Raw genomic sequence first — 19,723 nt, 5'->3', positions numbered from 1 at the left:
TGGAACTGGCTCAAACAACAATTACTTGATCTGTCACTTTATGAAAATTAAAATCTGTCAGTGCAGGGCTAGTTTGTGTATTTCTTGATAGAAGGTATTCTCATCTGATAAGGCAATAGGCCATTGGAGTTGTGGGGTTTTCAAGTACGTTTTGCTAGTGATCTATTTGTGTGTATTTTTGAGATTGGTTTCAACAATTCTGCTTTATTAGATGTCTTTGCATTTCCAATGTATGACATTTTCATTATTGTGTTAGCATGTTTTTTATCTGCTCTCTTTATTTGAAGAAATTTGAATAAAGCAGTATTTGTTGTGGTAAGACTAAGGCCCTCATTACGACCCTGGCGGTCGGCGGTAATTTGGGGTAAGGTACTGCCAACAGGCTGCCGGTACCTTTTCCCAAATTATGACATTGACGGTTTGGCTCAAGCCAAACCGCCAGTGTACTACTCCATCCGCCAGGGTGGTAACAGCCGCTGGGCTGGAAACTTTGGTGTCCAGCAAGGCAGCCGTCACAATCCCACCCTCAGGATTATGACCCCGCCTACTGCATGGTTTTCGTGGTAAGCGTACCGCCACAAAAACCATGGTGGTAGGCACTATTAGTGCCAAGGAATTCCTTCCCTGCCACAGATAGGGGTCTCCCCTTCCCTCTCCCCCTCCTCAGAGTCCTCCCCTACACTCCCCCTCCCTCTCCTGCCCCCCGCACATTTACACACCCACATACACACTCATACACACACATACCCACAGCAACCCACGCATGCACACATGCATACCCACACACCGCAACACACACCAACATACATTGTCGCACACATGCATTCACAACATACACGTACACTCACATTCACTCATTCACTCAACGCAACTCACACCCGCATGCATGCATCCAAAAACAGAGCCCTACACACACACACACACAAACACACGCACACACCACGGAGAACCCGACCTACCTGCATGCAGGGGGTCCTCCGCAGGAGACGGGACACAGTGCTGCTGTCAGCAGCAGCATCCGCCAGCAAAACACCGCCAGGCCATATCATTTCTCATGATATGGTCGGCAGTGTTTTGCTGGCGTAGCGCTGCTGTCGGCGCTGCTGCTGACAGCAGCGCCACCTTACCGCCGTCTGCCGCCATGACCGTCAATGGTATTCCACTAGCCTTCTGGCGGAATTCCGTCTACGGTCATAATGCAGGTGGGCAACTTTTAGCCACTGCAACGGTATGCTGGCAGCTGTCGCCGTGGAGGTAGGCGGGTAGTACCGCCAATGTCATAATGAGGGCGTAAAGTCCTTTAAGACTGCTCAAAAATCCTCAACAACAAACTAAGAGAGCTGAGCATTTCGCATAGCGAAGAATAATAGGCATAAGATACCCGATGATGTAGGATGGCTTGCTCACTATATGGCCCTACTCAGGGTGTGAAACTCCCTCAACTTTCTTTCATGCATAGGCACATCTTTTATTTTTACAGCAGACCCCACACCTACAACCTGGCTGTTTACTATTTACTGCCAGTGGTAAACCATTGACGTGTATTACTATTGTTGTGCGTAATTTCATCACTTGCTTATGCACAAGACATTTGCTAAATGTGGCTATTGCTTTCCCAGTTGTAGTCATACACTTGCACTAGTAGAAATGTAGTGGAGCGTGTGATATCTTAGCTAGGAATGTACAGGGACCTTTGAGTTTTCCTTTGATCAGGAGTACATTACCCTTTGGACAGTGCTGCAAAAGGTTGTTTAAGCTTTTCCCCAACCCTACATTGTGCCTCTCATTTCATGCACAGTATGTGAGTAGTATGAGCCATACCAGCCAAACACCTAAAGTTAAGAGGCATTGGCAGTGGGGATCCCTAGACACTGTTGTTCTGCATAGTTGGTTGTTCAGTGAAAGTCATAAGCACTAGAATTGTTGTGCTCCTTTCGGGATCATGGAACACTTCTGCCATAGTATTTGAGTCAAGTTGTTTCCTTGTGCAAAAAATTGGCTGTAAACTGTCCTGCTCATGTCCGTTTTACTGTACTGTAATAACAGAATTAAGTTTGATCTTTGTATTGTAATTATACATGGGAAAATGCGTTTATTTGTACAGTTTCTCAAAATAACGTGTCATTAGGCCACATCAGTTTCCTTTTGCATGGCGTAAACATATGTTTTTGGCATCTGTGGCTGTGGATTCACATGCTTAGCATACCCCGGCCATCTAATGCTGGGCTCAGATGTCTGTGAATTGTTTAAGGAGATGTAGCGTGATGCTTTTGGTATGCATTGCACATGGGCATTGAATCCATGTTAGATTTTTTTTCCGCTATTTTGTTGAAGGTGCACAGAGTGGACTCAGAGTTTGTTGTGTGCCAAACACATTTTTACGTCAGATCTGTTTGGTTATTTTTTTATCCCATTGTGGCAGATTCTACTGAGTTCCGGTACCTTTGTCTCCACAATGCACATACCTGCAGCAGAACCGAAGACTGTCATTGATTTCACAGGGTGGCCACAGCCATGTGCCCCCTCGAAGGCTGAGAACAGTCCCTCGTGGCCAGAGAATGCTGTGTGTGTGATGGAATGGATGTGCTCTCTGACTTACTCTTCCTGCCTCTCAAAATATCCATGGATAAACCATCATGAAATGTGCAATCTGTATCTGTCCACCAACCACGATGACACCTCCTTTGCATCATACCTCACTTTTCATCCAAGAAGACCCTCTGCTATTGAAAGGAACGAGGTTGGGTTCACAGGAGAATGCATCAGCAAAACACTTCATATAACTCTGACACTTTTGGCAAAGAAGATTCCATTGGTGCAGATGAACAGAAAGAGACCGGCCTGTCAGGTCTCCTGGCCTCACAACCAGCATCCAGTCTAGAGACTGCATCATCAAGTGAGTCTTACGAACAATAGATGGAGGATGTCAAACCAGCGCCAAAGACAGGGCCTTGCACAAAGATCGTGCAGAAGGATGTGAGTATATTCTAATTCCATGAGACCCATATAAAGTGGAGGTACAGCACGGATGCTGAGAAAAGACAAGCCAGGTGCCCCTGCAACCTTCGGGCTTTGGTCCGCACTGATATAAGGCTTCAGAGCTGGGCAAGCCTCCATCCGAGAGCTTCAAGCCCAAGCCCATTTGAGGACATTGAACACGATCATTCCCATCCAGCGCCAACACCGAAGGCTTCATCGATGCTGGTGCACAAGACCTTGTAGATGCTGAAATCTGCCTTGACACAAAACCCTTCTTGACACCACCTTCAACTCCTGGAAACAAGGACATTGAGACAGCGATCTTGGAGAGGCGCCCATAGGAGCTGGATGCCAGACAAAGAGGGTCTGTTCATCTACTCAGTCACAGACAAAACCACCTTCATCGCTGCCTCCGTAACCTGTTCCCCAAAAGAGAAGACTGGCCTTTGAGAGACAGCCCGCTTCCAGGACTCCCTCACTTGAGCCCGGCATTGAAGAATTGCAAGAACAGAGCCACCAGTTTTCATCCTCTTCCACACAGCCCACCTACACCTCCATCACCACCACAAGCCCCTTGTCCCCCACCTCCACCACTCCCATGCACACCTCCCCCACTGCCTCCACAGGAGTCACCAGAGGGGTCCCATCTTTCCTATTCAGAGCCATGTAGCCCCCCCCCCCTGGCTAGTTCGACCCTTGTGACGAGCGGACTGGCGTAGCTCCAATGATGGTCCCTGGGATGACTACACTGTGGATCACCCAAGAAGGTCCCAATCTAGTGCATTACCCAGTCAGGACCTCACCCCTTTATGACACCATGGTCTACCAAGAGGTCATCCAGAGGGATATAGCCTTTCAAAAAGTGGACATTCATGTCACCCAGGAGGAGGATGACTTTCTTCTGGAGATGCTCTCCAAACCAAAGTGTACTGTTCAATTCCTTCCCATGATGAAGGGCAAGACAAAGTCAGCTCCTGACAATTTTAAGGAGCCTATCAAGGCTAGGGTAGTCACCCAAGGCTCAAAAAGAAAATCAAACCCTTTCATAGGGACCCAGCAGACATTAGGGGGCAGGTTTCACCTGACTTCCTGGTGGTGCACACCTCCCACAAGCATACATCTGCCCAGACCACTAGCATTGTAATCGGCTCCAGACAAGGAGAGCAAGAAGATAGACACAGCTGAAAAGACGTTGGCAGTAGGAGCAGCATCCCTTTGGGGTATATCCATTTCAGTAGCTCCTCCTGTCAAGCTACAAAAGGGCACAGTGGGAGTAGATGGAAGAGCTCCTTAAGCACCTCCTGAGGCGGTTCAGGAAGAATGAGGAGATAGTGCTTGAAGACTAATTCCTCTTCACCGCCAGCATTCATTGCACATTGTATGCTGCAAACTCAGCCTCTAGGGGCATCAATACCAGTATCATACTCTAATGCTATGCCTGGCTCTGTATTTTTGGGTTCAGACCTGAGGTACAACAGTATCTTTTCAAACACCTATTCAACGGAGAACACCTTTTTAGGCCCTAGGTTGACAAAATGCTAAAACAAAATGTAAAAAGATACAGAGACATGGGCCTTCTTAAGACCACTCCGTACATGTACTCCTTTCGTAATCTGCAGTCCCCCTCTTTCCCGATCACACATCGCCTGTCATTGGTAAGATGCATGACTTCCTCTGTTGCTGGGAAGAAATAATTTCGACAAGTGGGTCTTAGCAGTAGTCCAACATGGCTATTGCCTTGAACTGCATACATCCCCTTCCAATGTGGTAGGCACGCTCTCAGCAAAGATCACATGTCCCACCTTCAGGAAGACGTGCAGGCCCTCCTACAGAAAAGGGCGCTTTTGAGAGGCAGCCACACCAAAACCAAGTGAGCAGCATTTACCCTGACAATTTTCTCATCATGATAAAGCTTGGCTCTCACACCCATCCTCGACCTGGGACCCCTCAACCTTTTCATCTCTTCAGAACGTTTTTTTGCATGACAGTTCTGCAAGATGTCATCCCTTTCCTTCAACAGAATGATATAATTATGTTGCACGATAACGGTCCCTTATTTCTACCTTCCCTAACACCGTGCTCATCAGCAGTACCTTTGTGTTGTGGAAGTGGACAACACTACCACTTCAAAATACTTCCTTTCGTGGTCACCACTGCTCCAAGGGTATTGACAAAATGACTAGCAATGGTGGCTGTGCATTTGCTAAGGAAGGGTATTCATGCCTGTCCCTACCTCGACGATTGACTGATCAAGAGCAGCAGCGGGATACAGTGTCTAGCATACTCTCAAAAAGTTATGTCTGTGTCAGGCAGCCTGTGTGTCTGAATCCTATTTATAATTTATAATAAAAATAGACAGCATGTTTATGTATTTATAGACACCACAACGAAAAAGATCCACTGGAGGGATAGAATTTACAAGGTATAGTAAATCAAAGCTTTTCACTGAACCATGAACAGGCATTGGCAGATTCCTCAAATATGACACTAGGGGCCTGTTGTACGTAGATGCAATTTTGCATTTCCTAAATAGCAACGCCATAGAAAAAGCTATTTAGTGTATTTTATTTTAATGCATCAAAATACCGATTTCCTATTACCGATTCCTACAGAGTAGGAATCAGTGTTAGGAAATCGCAGTTAAGAAATCTAATACCATTTGTTACAATGGGCCGGCTTTGCATTTCCAAAATAGCAATGTCTATGGCGTCATTATTTAGGAAATGCAAAATTGCATCTACGTACATCTGGACCCTTTTTGGAAATGCAAAACCAAGGATGACTATGGGCAAAAGGCCCCCATGATTCACCCTAAAAATGGTGGTGCACATGTAGAGCACACAAATGCGCTGGGGGCATGTGTGTGCTGTATTGAACATTTAAAAAAGCATCTTTGGTTGCTTTTTTAAAATTTCACATGGTTCCCATCGACTTGGAGTTAATTGTAATTGCATTTCCTAAATGCGTAATTCACATTTAGGAAATGCTTTATGCATCTGCATAGGAATCACAAATAGGTAATCCCTATTTGTGATTCCCTAAAGAGCTTTGTACATATGAGAAGCTCATTTAGCCTTAACGGCCCAAAATAAAAATGTGGACTATTAAGAAATGCTAAATGGTTCTATACATCTGGCCTTTAGAAACCTTTTCACTAAATTGTGGGGCTGGTTGTACTACGGCCACTTAGTAACTTTAGGCAACCAACTCCTATAGGAAGCCAGACAGAAGGTCCAGCAAGGACCTCAGAAAAAGTTACCTTCGCAGGTGAATCAGTCTTCAGTTATTTCCAGAAACGTATATCATTTACAGGGCTTTCCTATGGAAGTGATCCTGATGCAAGCGATGAAGGATGCTGAAGATGCTTAAAGGATGCTGTAGATGAGCTGCAGTCAATAGGGGTTTTCTTGAGGCTACTCCTCAGTCAACGATGGGGATGATGTGGTCCTGATCACAGGGTCGACGTCCCTTGAAGTCCTCTTGATGCTGGTAGAAGTCCAGTCGCCCCTAGGCTACCAGTTGCCTGGTAAATCAGTCACAGCTAAACCCTTCCCTGGGCAATAACTCAGCTTCTGGGCAACTTTGAGTGTCGGTCTTGGTCTCTGGTGGTGCACGGTGGCGGTTGGGGGTGGCTTGAAGATTCTGGGCTTCTACCTTGCCTCAGGAGGCTTCACAGCTTTTGTGGCCTTATACTGTGAACAGGAAGTCAGCCAACTGACCCTTGGGGTCTCTTTGCTTTAGCTCGGCCATGGAAATGACTTCTCCTTGAGCAGGACACAGAGGGCACAGTCCCTCTTCTTTGCTAGCCACCAGGTTCAGCAAGTGCAGTCCATGCCAGTGCAGCCTCTCTTTGCCGGTACCATGGTGCAGCAGGGAAGTTCTTCTTCAGTTCTTGTTCCAGTCCACTTGAGGTCTGAGTTCTCCGTGCCAGAGGGACCCTATTTATGTTCTGAAAATGCTTTCTGTTTAGGATACGGTTCACAGCTAGTGGGCTGTTAAGTTCCCTCCCCCCCTGATGATCACTTCCTGGGTAGTGTGGCATCTGGCTATCCCAAGATGCACCATTCTACCCTCTCCCAACATGACAGAACCCCTCTCCTGGCATCCAGTGCTCCCTAGCCCATTCCAGATGTGTGGCTACCAAGGGGTCTACACATCCCTAAAAAACATTTTGAAAACAGCTTTTCCCTCTCCTTCCTGGGTGTCAGCTAGTCAGCCTAAACGATGCAACTGCCCCTCTCTAGAGTGTTTCCCATTTGCTCTTCAAAGGCAGCTTCAGCTTTCAAGCTCTCCTTTTTTGCCAGCACCTATGTTGATTCCTGCAGGAGGGAGGTAACACCTCTCTCCATTATAGGTCCCTGTTGTCTCTTTTCCTGGGAATCATTAGCACATCTCTTTAGGAGGGCCGAAATCTGTCTCAGGCTTATGCTCATTGTGTAATTGTTAAAGGCATAGGGCATTGAAGGCAACAAAGTGGCAACTTTGTACAATTTCACACAGTTACTTGTTAAATTAATTTTGACTTGAGAATCGAGTTGAGCTTACTGCAACAAGATGTTTTATACCTTGGAGTATCACCTTTGATAGCACCGTTCAGGCGTACACACAGCAGAGCGGTCAGCATGTAACCTTGTAGTGGCCAATGGGGCGACTAACTCTTTTCACATTAAAAACGTCAGTTTCGCTTTTTGACTGCCAAATCATGTAAAATACACGTTCTTTATGCAAAATATGCTGCACCCTGCCTTAGGGATTGATAGGTCTGCCACAGGAGTGACTCATATTTCAGAGCAAGGTTGGGGTTTGCCATTGGTTTAAATGGCAAAGTCGGACTAGAAAGTTTAAAACTGCTCTTCCAGTTTGCAGTGGCTGACTGGAGGCCGGTTTTACCTGGGACACACTGAGGGCGGCACCACCAGTGCTGTAATCTTTGGGGTAACTCTCTAACTTCACATGCTCTAAGTACCATATATTAGGTACTTACCGGTAAGTTAGCCTATGCCAATTGAGTATAGCAAAAGCAACATGCCTAGTTTGGGATCAGGACCTTGGCAATGAGGTCTGGTTAGCAGGCCTCAGGTCACTCTCAGAGTCGGAAAACCAGCAGCATCAGTCAAAACCTGAGGTTGACCATACATAAAGAGGCATTTCCTTACACACACCCTCCTCGTAGCTCAGTGGTTTCAAACAGAGGTTCACAGGGGCGATATAGTGTTGCAGCAGGTCAAAGTGCACCGTTCTCTGTAGTGGTGGAACAACAACAAAGTGTTGCAAAGCAGGCCTTTTGTAGACCGAGTACCACAAGTGACCATTACCACTGATGCCTGAAAGCCTTGTGCAAGACTTTTGAGGGAAAGTGGTCTCGCCAAGAGAGACCGCACGACCATCATCTGTTACCTACAGTATGCTAGCACACACTCCCCTCAGCTTTCTCACTTAGTACATAAGTTTGGCATTGGGCATCCCACCACAAGATTCCCTTCCTGGTGGTGCATTTTCTAGAACAATTCTGCAGACCTACTCAGCAGGACACAACAAGTAGTCCGCTAGTAATAACTCCAGACCATATTCTTCACATACACTTCCACATAGTGGCACCTCACAAACAGAGTTGTTTGCCACCTTAAAAGCAACAAATACCCCATTTTTATCAGTTGGTGCCCACACGAAAAGTCCATGGGCAGTGCACTGTGGATGGATAGGTAAGGGATATTTGTCTGTGCTTTTCCACCTGTCTTGCTGCTTGCCTTCATGGACAGGAAACACAGACAACCACCAGTAACCCTCATTTTAGTAGCACCAGCCTGGACCAGACAGCTGTTGTGCTACAACTTCCTGGAAATGTTTGGAAGCCCTCATGAGGGGCTTTTGCTCAGACTTTCTCACACACGGTCAAGCAAGGCATTCTGATCCTGGAAAGCTCAAATCTTGTGATTTGCTACCAGACGTCCTAGAATTCAAGTATCCCCACATTCTTCAGGAATGAAAGTCCATCTTGAAGCCTGATGTAACACTGGAAAAAGGAAAAAGTTTGTTCAAAGCTGCCTTTCCAAAAACCTGGACCTGCTAAAGTTTTTTGAAGGAAAGTAGGATCTTTCTGACATTGTTGCTCCCACTTTTTGCCTGGTATCGGTGTGTTTTTACTGTAATACACTGGAATCCTGCTAACCAGGACCCCAGTGTTCTCTCCCCTAGATTTAGTTGGTAAGTGTAAGGAAATGCCTCCTTGGCATGGTTACCCCCTGACTTTTTGCCTTTGCTGATGCCAAGTTATGATTTGAAAGTGTGCTGAGGCCTGCTAACCAGGCCCCAGCGTTCTTTCCCTAACCTGTACCTTTGTCTCCTCAATTGGCACACCCTGGCATCCAGGTAAGTCCCTTGTAGCTGGTACCCCTGGTACCAAGGGCCCTGATCCCAGGGAAGGTCTCTAAGGCCTGCAGCATGTCTTATGCCACCCCTCACTCAGCACAGAAACACTGCTTGCCAGCTTGTGTGTGCTGGTGGGGAGAAAATGACTAAGTCGACATGGCACTCCCCTCAGGGTGTCATGCCAACCTCACACTGCCCATGGCATAGATAAGTCACCCCTCTAGCAGGCCTTACAGCCCTAAGGTAAGGTGCACTATACCACAGGTGAGGGCATACGTGCATGAGCACTATGCCCCTACAGTGTCTAAACAAAACCTTAGACATTGTAAGTGCAGGGTAGCCATAAGAGTATATGGTCTGGGAGTCTGTCATACACGAACTCCACAGCACCATAATGGCTACACTGAAAACTGGGAAGTTTGGTATCAAACTTCTCAGCACAATAAATGCACACTGATGCCAGTGCGCATTTTGTTGTGAAATACACCCCAGAGGGCATCTTAGAGATGCCCCCTGAAAACATACCTGACTTCCAGTGTGGGCTGACTAGTTTTACCAGCCTGCCACACACCAGACATGTTGCTGGCCACATGGGGAGAGTGCCTTTGTCACTCTGTGGCTAGTAACGAAGCCTGTACTGGGTGGAGGTGCTTCTCACCTCCCCCTGCAGGAACTGTAACACCTGGCGGTGAGCCTCAAAGGCTCACCCCCTTTGTTACAGCGCCACAGGACATCCCAGCTAGTGGAGATGCCCGCCCACTGCGTCCACGGCCCCACTTTTGGCGGCAAGGTCGGAGGAGATAATGAGAAAAACAAGGAGGAGTCACTGGCCAGTCAGGACAACCCCTAAGGTGTCCTGAGCTGAGGTGACTCTGACTTTTAGAAATCCTCCATCTTGCAGATGGAGGATTCCCCCAATAGGATTAGGGATGTGCCCCTCTCCCCTCAGGGAGGGGGCACAAAGAGGGTGTAACCACCCTCAGGGCTAGTAGCCATTGGCTACTAACCCCCCAGACCTAAACACACCCTTAAATTGAGTATTTAGGGGTCCCCAGAACCTAGGAAACCAGATTCCTGTAACCTAAGACGAAGAAGGACTGCTGACCTGAAGCCCTGCAGAGAATACGGAGACACCAACTGCTTTGGCCCCAGCCCTACCTGCCTGTCTCCCCACTTCAAGAGAAACTGCAACAGCGACGCGCTCCCCAGGGTCCAGCAACCTCTGAAGCCTCAGAGGACTACCCTGCATCTAAAAGGACCAAGAACTTCTGAGGACAGTGGCTCTGTTCCAAAGAAACTGCAACTTTGCAACAAAGAAGCAACTTTTAAAGACAACACGTTTCCCGCCGGAAGCGTGAGACTTTCCACTCTGCACCCGACGCCCCCGGCTCGACCTGCGGAAAAACAACACTACAGGGAGGACTCCCCGGCGACTGCGACCCAGTGAGTAGCCAGAGTTGACCCCCCTGCACCCCCCAGCAACGCCTGCAGAGGGAATCCAGAGGCACCCCCTGACCGTGACTGCCTGCTTCAAAGAACCCGACGCCTGGTAAAGACACTGCACCGCAGCCCCCAGGAACTGAAGGATCTGACCTCCAGTGCAGAAGCGACCCCTAGGTGGCCCTCTCCCTTGCCCAGGTGGTGGCTTCCCCGAGGACCCCCCCGCCCCCTTGCCTGCCTGCTTCGCTGAAGAGACCCCTGGGTCTCCCATTGAAACCTATTGCGAACCCGATGCCTGTTTGCACACTGCACCCGGCCGCCCCCGTGCCACTGAGGGTGTACTTTCTGTGCTGACTTGTGTCCCCCGCGGTGCCCTACAAAACCCCCCTGGTCTGCCCTCTGAAGTCGCGGGTACTTACCTGCTGGCAGACTGGAACTGGGGCACCCCCTTCTCCATTGAAGCCTATGCGTTTTGGGCACCACTTTGACCTCTGCACCTGACCAGCCCTGAGCTGCTGGTGTGGTAACTTTGGGGTTGCCCTGAATCCCCAAGGGTGGGCTACCTTGGACCCAACTTTGAACCCTGTAGGTGGTTTACTTACTTGTAAAACTAACAAATACTTACCTCCCCCAGGAACTGTTGAAATTTGCGCTGTCTAGTTTTAAAATAGCTTATTGCCATTTTTGCCAAAACTGTACGTGCTATTTTGCTGAGTGAAAGTTCCTATGATACCTGAGTGAAATACCTTTCATTGAAGTATTGATTGTAAATCTTGAACCTGTGGTTCTTAAAATAAACTGAGAAAATATATTTTTCTATATAAAAACCTATTGACCTGGAATTGTCTTTGAGTGTGTGTTCCTAATTTATTGCCTGTGTGTGTACAACAAATGCTTAACACTACCCTCTGATAAGCCTACTGCTCGACCACACTACCACAAAATAGAGCGTTAGAATTATCTCTTTTTGCCACAATCTTACCTTAAAGGGGAACCTTTGGACTCTGTGCATGCTATTTCTTACTTTGAAATAGTACATACAGAGCCAACTTCCTAAATTGGTGGATCAGCGGTGGGGTACAAGACTTTGCATTTGCTGGACTACTCAGCCAATACCTGATCACATGACTAAATTCCAAAAATTGTCATTAGAAACTGATTTTTGAAATTTTAGCTGTTTTTCTAAATTTTTTAAAGTCCTGCTAGGGCCTTGTGTTAGTCCCTGTTATCATTTCTTTTAGAGTTTAAAAGTTTTGTAAAAGTTTGAATTAAGTTCTAGAGATAGTTTTAGATTCTTAAAAAGTATTCCAACTTTTGCAAACAAAATGTCTACTACAGAAGAGAATGTGATGGAACTCAACCTCACCCCTTACCTGCATCTTAGGATGTCAGAGTTAAGGTCTCTCTGTAAAATCAAAAAGATAAAGACTGGTTGAAACCCTACCAAAGTACAGCTCCAGGAGCTCTTGGCAGAGTTTGCTAAAAACAACCCCTCTGATGATGCTCTCACAGAGGGGGACACTAGTGAGTTGGAGGAACTCCCACCTCCAGTCCTAGATAGGGAGACCAGGGTTTCTCCAACCCTGACTCCAAATGTGATAGTCAGAGATGCTGCTTCTCTCACAGGAGAGTCCAGCAACTCTGGAAGCGTTGAAGACAACCTCAATGAAGATGACCTCCTGCTAGCCAGGTTGGCCAAAAGATTGGCTTTGGAAAAACAGATCCTAGCCATAGACAGGAAAAAACAAGAGATGGGCTTAGGTCCCATCAATGGTGGCAGCAGCATAAATAGTGTCAGAGATTCTCCTGACATGCTAAAAATCCCTAAAGGGATTGTAACTAAATATGAAGATGGTGATGACATCACCAAATGGTTCACAGCTTTTGAGAGGGCTTGTGTAACCAGAAAAGTAAACAAATCTCACTGGGGTGCTCTCCTTTGGGAAATGTTCACTGGAAAGTGTAGGGATAGACTCCTCACACTCTGGAAAAGATGCAGACTCCTATGACCTCATGAAGGCTACCCTGATTGAGGGCTTTGGATTCTCAACTGAGGAGTACAGGATTAGGTTCTGGGGGGCTCAAAAATACTCGAACCAGACCTGGGTTGATTTTGTTGACTTCTCAGTCAAAACACTGCATGGTTAGATTCATGGCAGTGGTGTAAATGATTATGATGGGCTGTACAATTTATTTGTGAAAGAACATCTATTAAGTAATTGTTTCAATGATAAACTGCATCAGCATCTGGGAGACCTAGGACCAATTTCTCCCCAAGAATTGGGAAAGAAGGCGAACCATTGGGTCAAGACTAGGGTGACCAAGACTTCCACCGGGGGTGACCAAAAGAAAGGGGTCACAAAGCCTCGCCAGGGGAAGAGTGTTGAGACATCCAAGGGAAAAAGTAAAGAGTCTTCTACAGGGCCCCAAAAACCTGCTCAGGAGGGAGGGTCCAAAGCCTCTTCACAATCCAATTTTGGGTACAAGGATAAAAACTTTGATTGCAAGAAGGCCTGGTGTCGTAGCTGTAATCAGCAGGGACACCAAACTGGAGACAAGGCCTGTCCCAAGAAAGGTTCCACTTCAAACTCTACTCCAGTTAGAACTGGAATAGCCAGTCTCCAGGTGGGATCAACAGTGTGCCCAGAGCAAATCAGGGTTCACACTGAAGCTACATTAGTCTCTGAGAGTGGGGTGGACTTAGCCACACTGGCTGCCTGGCCCCCTAATATGCATAAATACAGGCAGCAACTCTTAATTAATGGGATTAGTGTAGAAGGCCTGAGGGATACAGGTGCCAGTGTCACCATGGTGACAGAGAAACTGGTTTCCCCTGGTCAATACCTGGCTGGACAAACTTATCCAGTCACCAACACTGACAATCGGACTATAATACATTCCATGGCTGTGGTAACTTTAGAGTGGGGAGGGGTCAATGGCCTGAAACAGGTGGTGGTCTCCTCAAATATCCCTGTAGACTGTTTACTTGGAAATGACCTGGAGTCCTCAGCATAGGCTGAAGTAGAACTCAAAACCCATGCAGCCATGCTGGGTATACCTCAACTGGTGTATGTCAAGACAAGGGCACAGTGCAAGGCTCAGGGTGAAAAAGTGGTGTTGGAGCCTGGAAAAATGGCCCAACCCTCCAAGAGGAAAGGAAAGAAGACTGGGGAACCAGCTTCAAGAGAAAGGGAACCTCTCTTCCCAGGAAGAAGTTCTGCCCTCTGAGGAAACTGAGCCCATGGAGTTGGAACCTTAGCAGGTTGATCTCTTAGGCCCAGGGGGACCCACAAGGGAACAGTTGTGTAAGAGGCAAGAAACCTGTCCCTCTCTTGAAGGCCTTAGGCAGAAAGCTGCTGAAGAGACCAAAGGAAAAATCACTTGAACACATAGAGTCTATTGGGAAGATGGACTCCTCTACACTGAGGCAAGAGATCCCAAACCTGGTGCCACTAGGAGAGTGGTAGTGCCTCAGGAGTTTATGGAGTTCGTTCTGACCTTTGCTCATGATATTCCACTTGCTGGGCATTTGGGACAAACCAAGACTTGGGAAAGGTTAGTTAACCATTTCTAATGGCCCAGCATGTCCCAGAAGGTAAAGGAGTTTTGTGTCTCCTGTGCCACCTGTCAAGCCAGTGGTAAGACAGGTGGACACCCAAAGGCCCCCCTCATTCCACTTCCAGTGGTGGGGTCCCCTTTGAAAGAGTGGTTGTGGACATAGTGGGTCCACTTGAACCTCTCACAGCCTCAGGAACCAGCATATCCTAGTGGTAGTGGATCATGCCACTAGGTACCCTGAAGCAATTCCCCTTAGGTCCACTAATGCCCCTGCAGTAGCTAAAGCACTCATTGGTATCTTTACCAGAGTGGGATTTCCTAAGGAGGTGGTGTCTGACAGGGGAACCAACTTCATGTCAGCATACCTAAAGCACATGTGGAATGAGAGTGGGGTGACTTACAAATTCACCACACCATACCATCCACAAACCAATGGTCTTGTCGAAAGATTTAACAAGACATTGAAAGGCATGATCATGGGGCTCCCTGAAAAGCTAAAAAGGAGATGGGATGTCCTCTTGCCATGTCTGCTTTTCACCTACAGAGAGGTGCCTCAGAAGGGAGTAGGGTTTTCCCCCTTTGAACTTCTGTTTGGCCATCCTGTCAGGGGACCACTAGCTCTTGTAAAAGAAGGCTGGGAGAGACCTCTTCATTAGCCTGAACAAGATATAGTGGACTATGTACTAGGCCTACGTTACAGGATGGCAGAGTACGTGGAAAAGGCAAGTAAAAACCTTGAGGCCAGCCAACAACTCCAGAAGATGTGGTATGACCAAAAGGCTGCTATGGTTGAGTTTCAGCCAGGGCAGAAAGTCTGGGTTCTGGAGCCTGTGGCTCCAAGGGCACTTCAGGACAGACGGAGTGGCCCTTACCCTTGCTAGAAAGAAAGAGTCAGGTCACCTACCTGGTAGACCTAGGCACTAGCAGGACCCCCAAAAGGGTGATCCATGTGAACCGCCTCAAGCTCTTCCATGACAGGGCAGATGTGAATCTGTTGATGGTGACAGATGAGGACCAGGAAGCTGAGAGTGAACCTCTCCCTGATCTCCTCTCCACAGACCCTAAAGATGGCTCAGTAGATGGAGTGATCTATTCAGACACCCTCTCTGACCAACAGCAGTCTGACTGTAGGAAAGTCTTACAGCAGTTTGCTGAGCTCTTTTCCCTAACCCCTGGCCAGACACACCTGTGTACCCATGATGTGGACACAGGAGACAGCATGCCTGTCAAAAACAAAATGTTCAGACAGTCTGACCAAGTTAAGGAAAGCATCAAAGTGGAAGTCCACAAGATGCTGGAATTGGGAGTCATTGAGCACTCTGACAGCCCCTGGGCTAGCCCAGTGGTCTTAGTCCCCAAACCTCACACCAAGGATGGAAAGAGAGAGATGAGGTTTTGTGTGGACTACAGAGGACTTAATTCTGTCACCAAGACAGATGCCCATCCCATTCCAAGGGCAGATGAACTGATTGACAAACTAGGTGCTGCCAGATACTTAAGTACCTTTGACTTAACAGCAGGGTACTGGCAAATCAAAATGGCACCACAAACAAAAGAAAATACAGCATTCTCCACACCTGATGGGCATTATCAGTTTACTGTAATGCCCTTTGGCTTAAAGAATGCCCCTGCCACCTTCCAAAGGTTGGTGAATCAAGTCCTTGCTGACTTGGAGTCCTTTAGTGCAGCTTTTCTTGACGATATTGCTGTCTTTAGCTCCAGCTGGCAGGATCACCTGGTCCACCTGAAGAAGGTTTTGAAGGCCCTGCAAGCAGCAGGCCTCTCTATCAAGGCATCCAAATGTCAGATAGGGCAGGGAACTGTGGTTTACTTTGGACACCTTGTAGGTGGAGGCCAAGTTCAGACACTCCAACCCAAGATCCAGACTATTCTGGACTGGGTAGCTCCAAAAACCCAGACTCAAGTCAGGGCCTTCCTTGGCTTGACTGGGGCCTTTGACACCCTGAAACAATCTATGTGCACAGCACCAGTTCTAAAAGCTCCAGATTACTCCAAGCAGTTCATTGTGCAGACTGATGCCTCTGAACATGGGAAAGGGGAAGTTTTGTCCCAAACAAATGATGATGGCCTTGACCAGCCTGTTGCTTTTATTAGCAGGAGGTTACTCCCCAGGGAGCAGCGTTGGAGTGCCATTGAGAGGGAGGCCTTTGCTGTAGTTTGGTCCCTGAAGAAGCTGAGACCATACCTCTTTGGTACTCACTTTGTACTTCAAACTAACCACAGACCTCTCAGATGGCTAATGAAAATGAAAGGTGAAAATCCAAAACTGTTGAGGTGGTCCATCTCCCTACAGGGAATGGACTTTATAGTGGAACACAGGCCTGGGACTGCCCATGCCAATGCAGATGGCCTTTCCAGGTTCTTCCACTTAGAAAATGAAGACTCTCTTGGGAAAGGTTAGTCTCATCCTCTTTCGTTTGGGGGGGGTTGTGTAAGGAAATGCCTCCTTGGCATGGTTACCCCCCTATTTTTCGCCTTTGCTGATGCCAAGTTATGATTTGAAAGTGTGCTGAGGCCTGCTAACCAGGCCCCTGCACCAGTGTTCTTTCCCTAACCTGTATCTTTGTCTCCACAATTGGCACACCCTGGCATCCAGGTAAGTCCCTTGTAGCTGGTACCCCTGGTACCAAGGGCCCTGATTCCAGGGAAGGTCTCTAAGGGCTGCAGCATGTCTTATGCCACCCTGGGGACCCCTCACTTAGCACAGACACACTGCTTGCCAGCTTGTGTGTGCTGGTGGGGAGAAAATGACTAAGTCGACATGGCACTCCCCTCAGGGTGCCATGCCAACCTCACACTGCCCATGGCATAGATAAGTCACCCCTCTAGCAGGCCTTACAGCCCTAAGGCAGGGTGCACTATACCATAGGTGAAGGCATAAGTGCATGAGCACTATGCCCCTACAGTGTCTAAGCAAAACCTTAGACATTGTAAGTGCAGGGTATCCATAAGAGTATATGGTCTGGGAGTCTGTCATACACGAACTCCACAGCACCATAATGGCTACACTGAAAACTGGGAAGTTTGGTATCAAACTTCTCAGCACAATAAATGCACACTGATGCAAGTGTACATTTTATTGTGAAATACACCCCAGAGGGCATCTTAGAGATGCCCCCTGAAAACATACCCGACTTCCAGTGTGGGCTGACTAGTTTTGCCAGCCTGCCACACACCAGACATGTTGCTGGCCACATGGGGAGAGTGCCTTTGTCACTCTGTGGCTAGTAACAAAGCCTGTACTGGGTGGAGGTGCTTCTCACCTCCCCCTGCAGGAACTGTAACACCTGGCGGTGAGCCTCAAAGGCTCAACCCCCTTTGTTACAGCACCACAGGGCATCCCAGCTAGTGGAAATGCCAGCCCCCTCCGGCCTCGGCCCCACTTTTGGCAGCAAGGCCAGAGGAGATAATGAGAAAAACAAGGAGGAGTCACTGGCCAGTCAGTACAGCCCCTAAGGTGTCCTGAGCTGAGGTGACTCTGACTTTTAGAAATCCTCCATCTTGCAGATAGAGGATTGCCCCAATAGGATTTGGGATGTGCCCCCATCCCCTCAGGGAGGAGGCACAAAGAGGGTGTAGCCACCCTCACGGCTAGTAGCCATTGGCTACTAACCCCCCAGACCTAAACACACCCCTAAATTGAGTATTCAGGGGTCCCCAGAACCTAGGAAACCAGATTCCTGCAACCTAAGACGAAGAAGGACTGCTGACCTGAAGCCCTGCAGAGAAGACGGAGACACCAACTACTTTGGCCCCATCCCTACTGGCCTGTCTCCCAACTTCAAGAGAAACTGCAACAGCGACGCGCTTCCCAGGGTCCAGCAACCTCTGAAGCCTCAGAGGACTACCCTGCATTTAAAAGGACCAAGAACTCCTGAGGACAGCGGCTCTGTTCCAAAGAAACTGCAACTTTGCAACAAAGAAGCAACTTTTAAAGACAACACGTTTCCCACCGGAAGCGTGAGACTTTCCACTCTGCACCCGACCCCCGACTCGACCTGCGGAGAAACAACACTACAGGGAGGACTCCCCAGCGACTGCGACCCTATGAGTAGCCAGAGTTGACCCCACTTAAGTCCCCCCAGCGACGCCTGCAGAGGGAATCCAGAGGCACCCCCTGACTGCGAATGCCTGCTTCAAAGAACCCGACGCCTGGTAAAGACACTGCACCCGCAGCCCCCAGGACCTGAAGGATCCAACCTCCAGTGCAGAAGCGACCCCTAGGTGGCCCTCTCCCCTGCCCAGGTGGTGGCTTCCCCGAGGAGCCCCCCCTTGCCTGCCTGCTTCGCTGACGCGACCTCTAGGTCTCCCATTTAAACCTATTGCGAACCCGACGAATGTTTGCCCACTGCACCCGGCAGCCCCATGCCGCTTAGGGTGTACTTTCTATACTGACTTGTGTCCCACCCAGTGCCCTACAAAACCCCCCTGTTCTGCCCTCCGAAGTCGCGGGTACTTACCTGCTGGCAGACTGGAACCGGGGCACCCCCTTCTCCATTGAAGCCTAAGCGTTTTGGGCACCACTTTGACCTCTGCACCTGACCGGCCCTGAGCTGCTGGTGTGGTAACTTTGGGGTTGCCCTGAACCCCCAACGGTGGGCTACCTTGGACCCATCTTTGAACCCTGTAGGTGGTTTACTTACCTGTAAAACTAACAAATACTTACCTCCTCCTGGAACTGTTGAAATTTGCACTGTCTAGTATTAAAATAGCTTATTGCCAATTGCCAAACCTGTACATGCTTTTTTGCTGATTTAAAGTTCCTATGATCCCCGAGTGAAATACCTTTCATTTGAAGTACTGACTGTAAATCTTGAACCTGTGGTTCTTAAAATAAACTGAGAAAATATATTTTTCTATATAAAAACCTATTGACCTGGAATTGTCTTTCAGTGTGTGTTCCTCATTTATTGCCTGTGTGTGTACAACAAATGCTTAACACTACCCTCTGATAAGCCTACTGCTCGACCACACTACCACAAAATAGAGCATTAGAATTATCTCTTTTTGCCACTATCTTACCTCTAGGGGGAACCCTTGGACTCTATGCATGCTATTTCTTACTTTGAAATAGTGCATATAGAGCCAACTTCCTACAGTAAGTACTTCTTACACTCCACAATTGGCATACTGGTGAACCCCTGCAAGTCCATAGTTTATGGTATTTAGGTACTCAGGACATTGGTACACCGGGGTCCCCCTTGGGCTGCAGCATGTATTATGCCACCCATAAGAGCCCATGCAAATTGTGTCTACAGGCCTGCCATTACAGCCTGTGTGAAATGATGCATGCACTTTTCACCCCAGGTTTACCTTATATCAAGGCCACTGCACTTTGACCGTGTAAGACACCCCT

The 19,723-nt window shown here is 48.1% G+C and overlaps 1 protein-coding gene across 8 annotated transcripts in view; it reads left to right on the top strand.

Annotated features, from left to right (window-relative positions):
• TP53BP1 (tumor protein p53 binding protein 1) overlaps nucleotides 1-19,723 on the top strand; it is an 848,450-nt gene that overhangs the window by 364,537 nt on the left and 464,190 nt on the right. The gene's annotated exons all lie outside the window — the stretch shown is intronic.

This window comes from Pleurodeles waltl, chromosome 3_1 (assembly GCF_031143425.1).
Source record: "Pleurodeles waltl isolate 20211129_DDA chromosome 3_1, aPleWal1.hap1.20221129, whole genome shotgun sequence".
Taxonomy (NCBI): Eukaryota; Metazoa; Chordata; class Amphibia; order Caudata; family Salamandridae; genus Pleurodeles; species Pleurodeles waltl.
The sequence above is the reverse complement of the archived record's forward strand: the minus strand, read 5'-3'. Positions and strand labels throughout refer to the sequence as shown.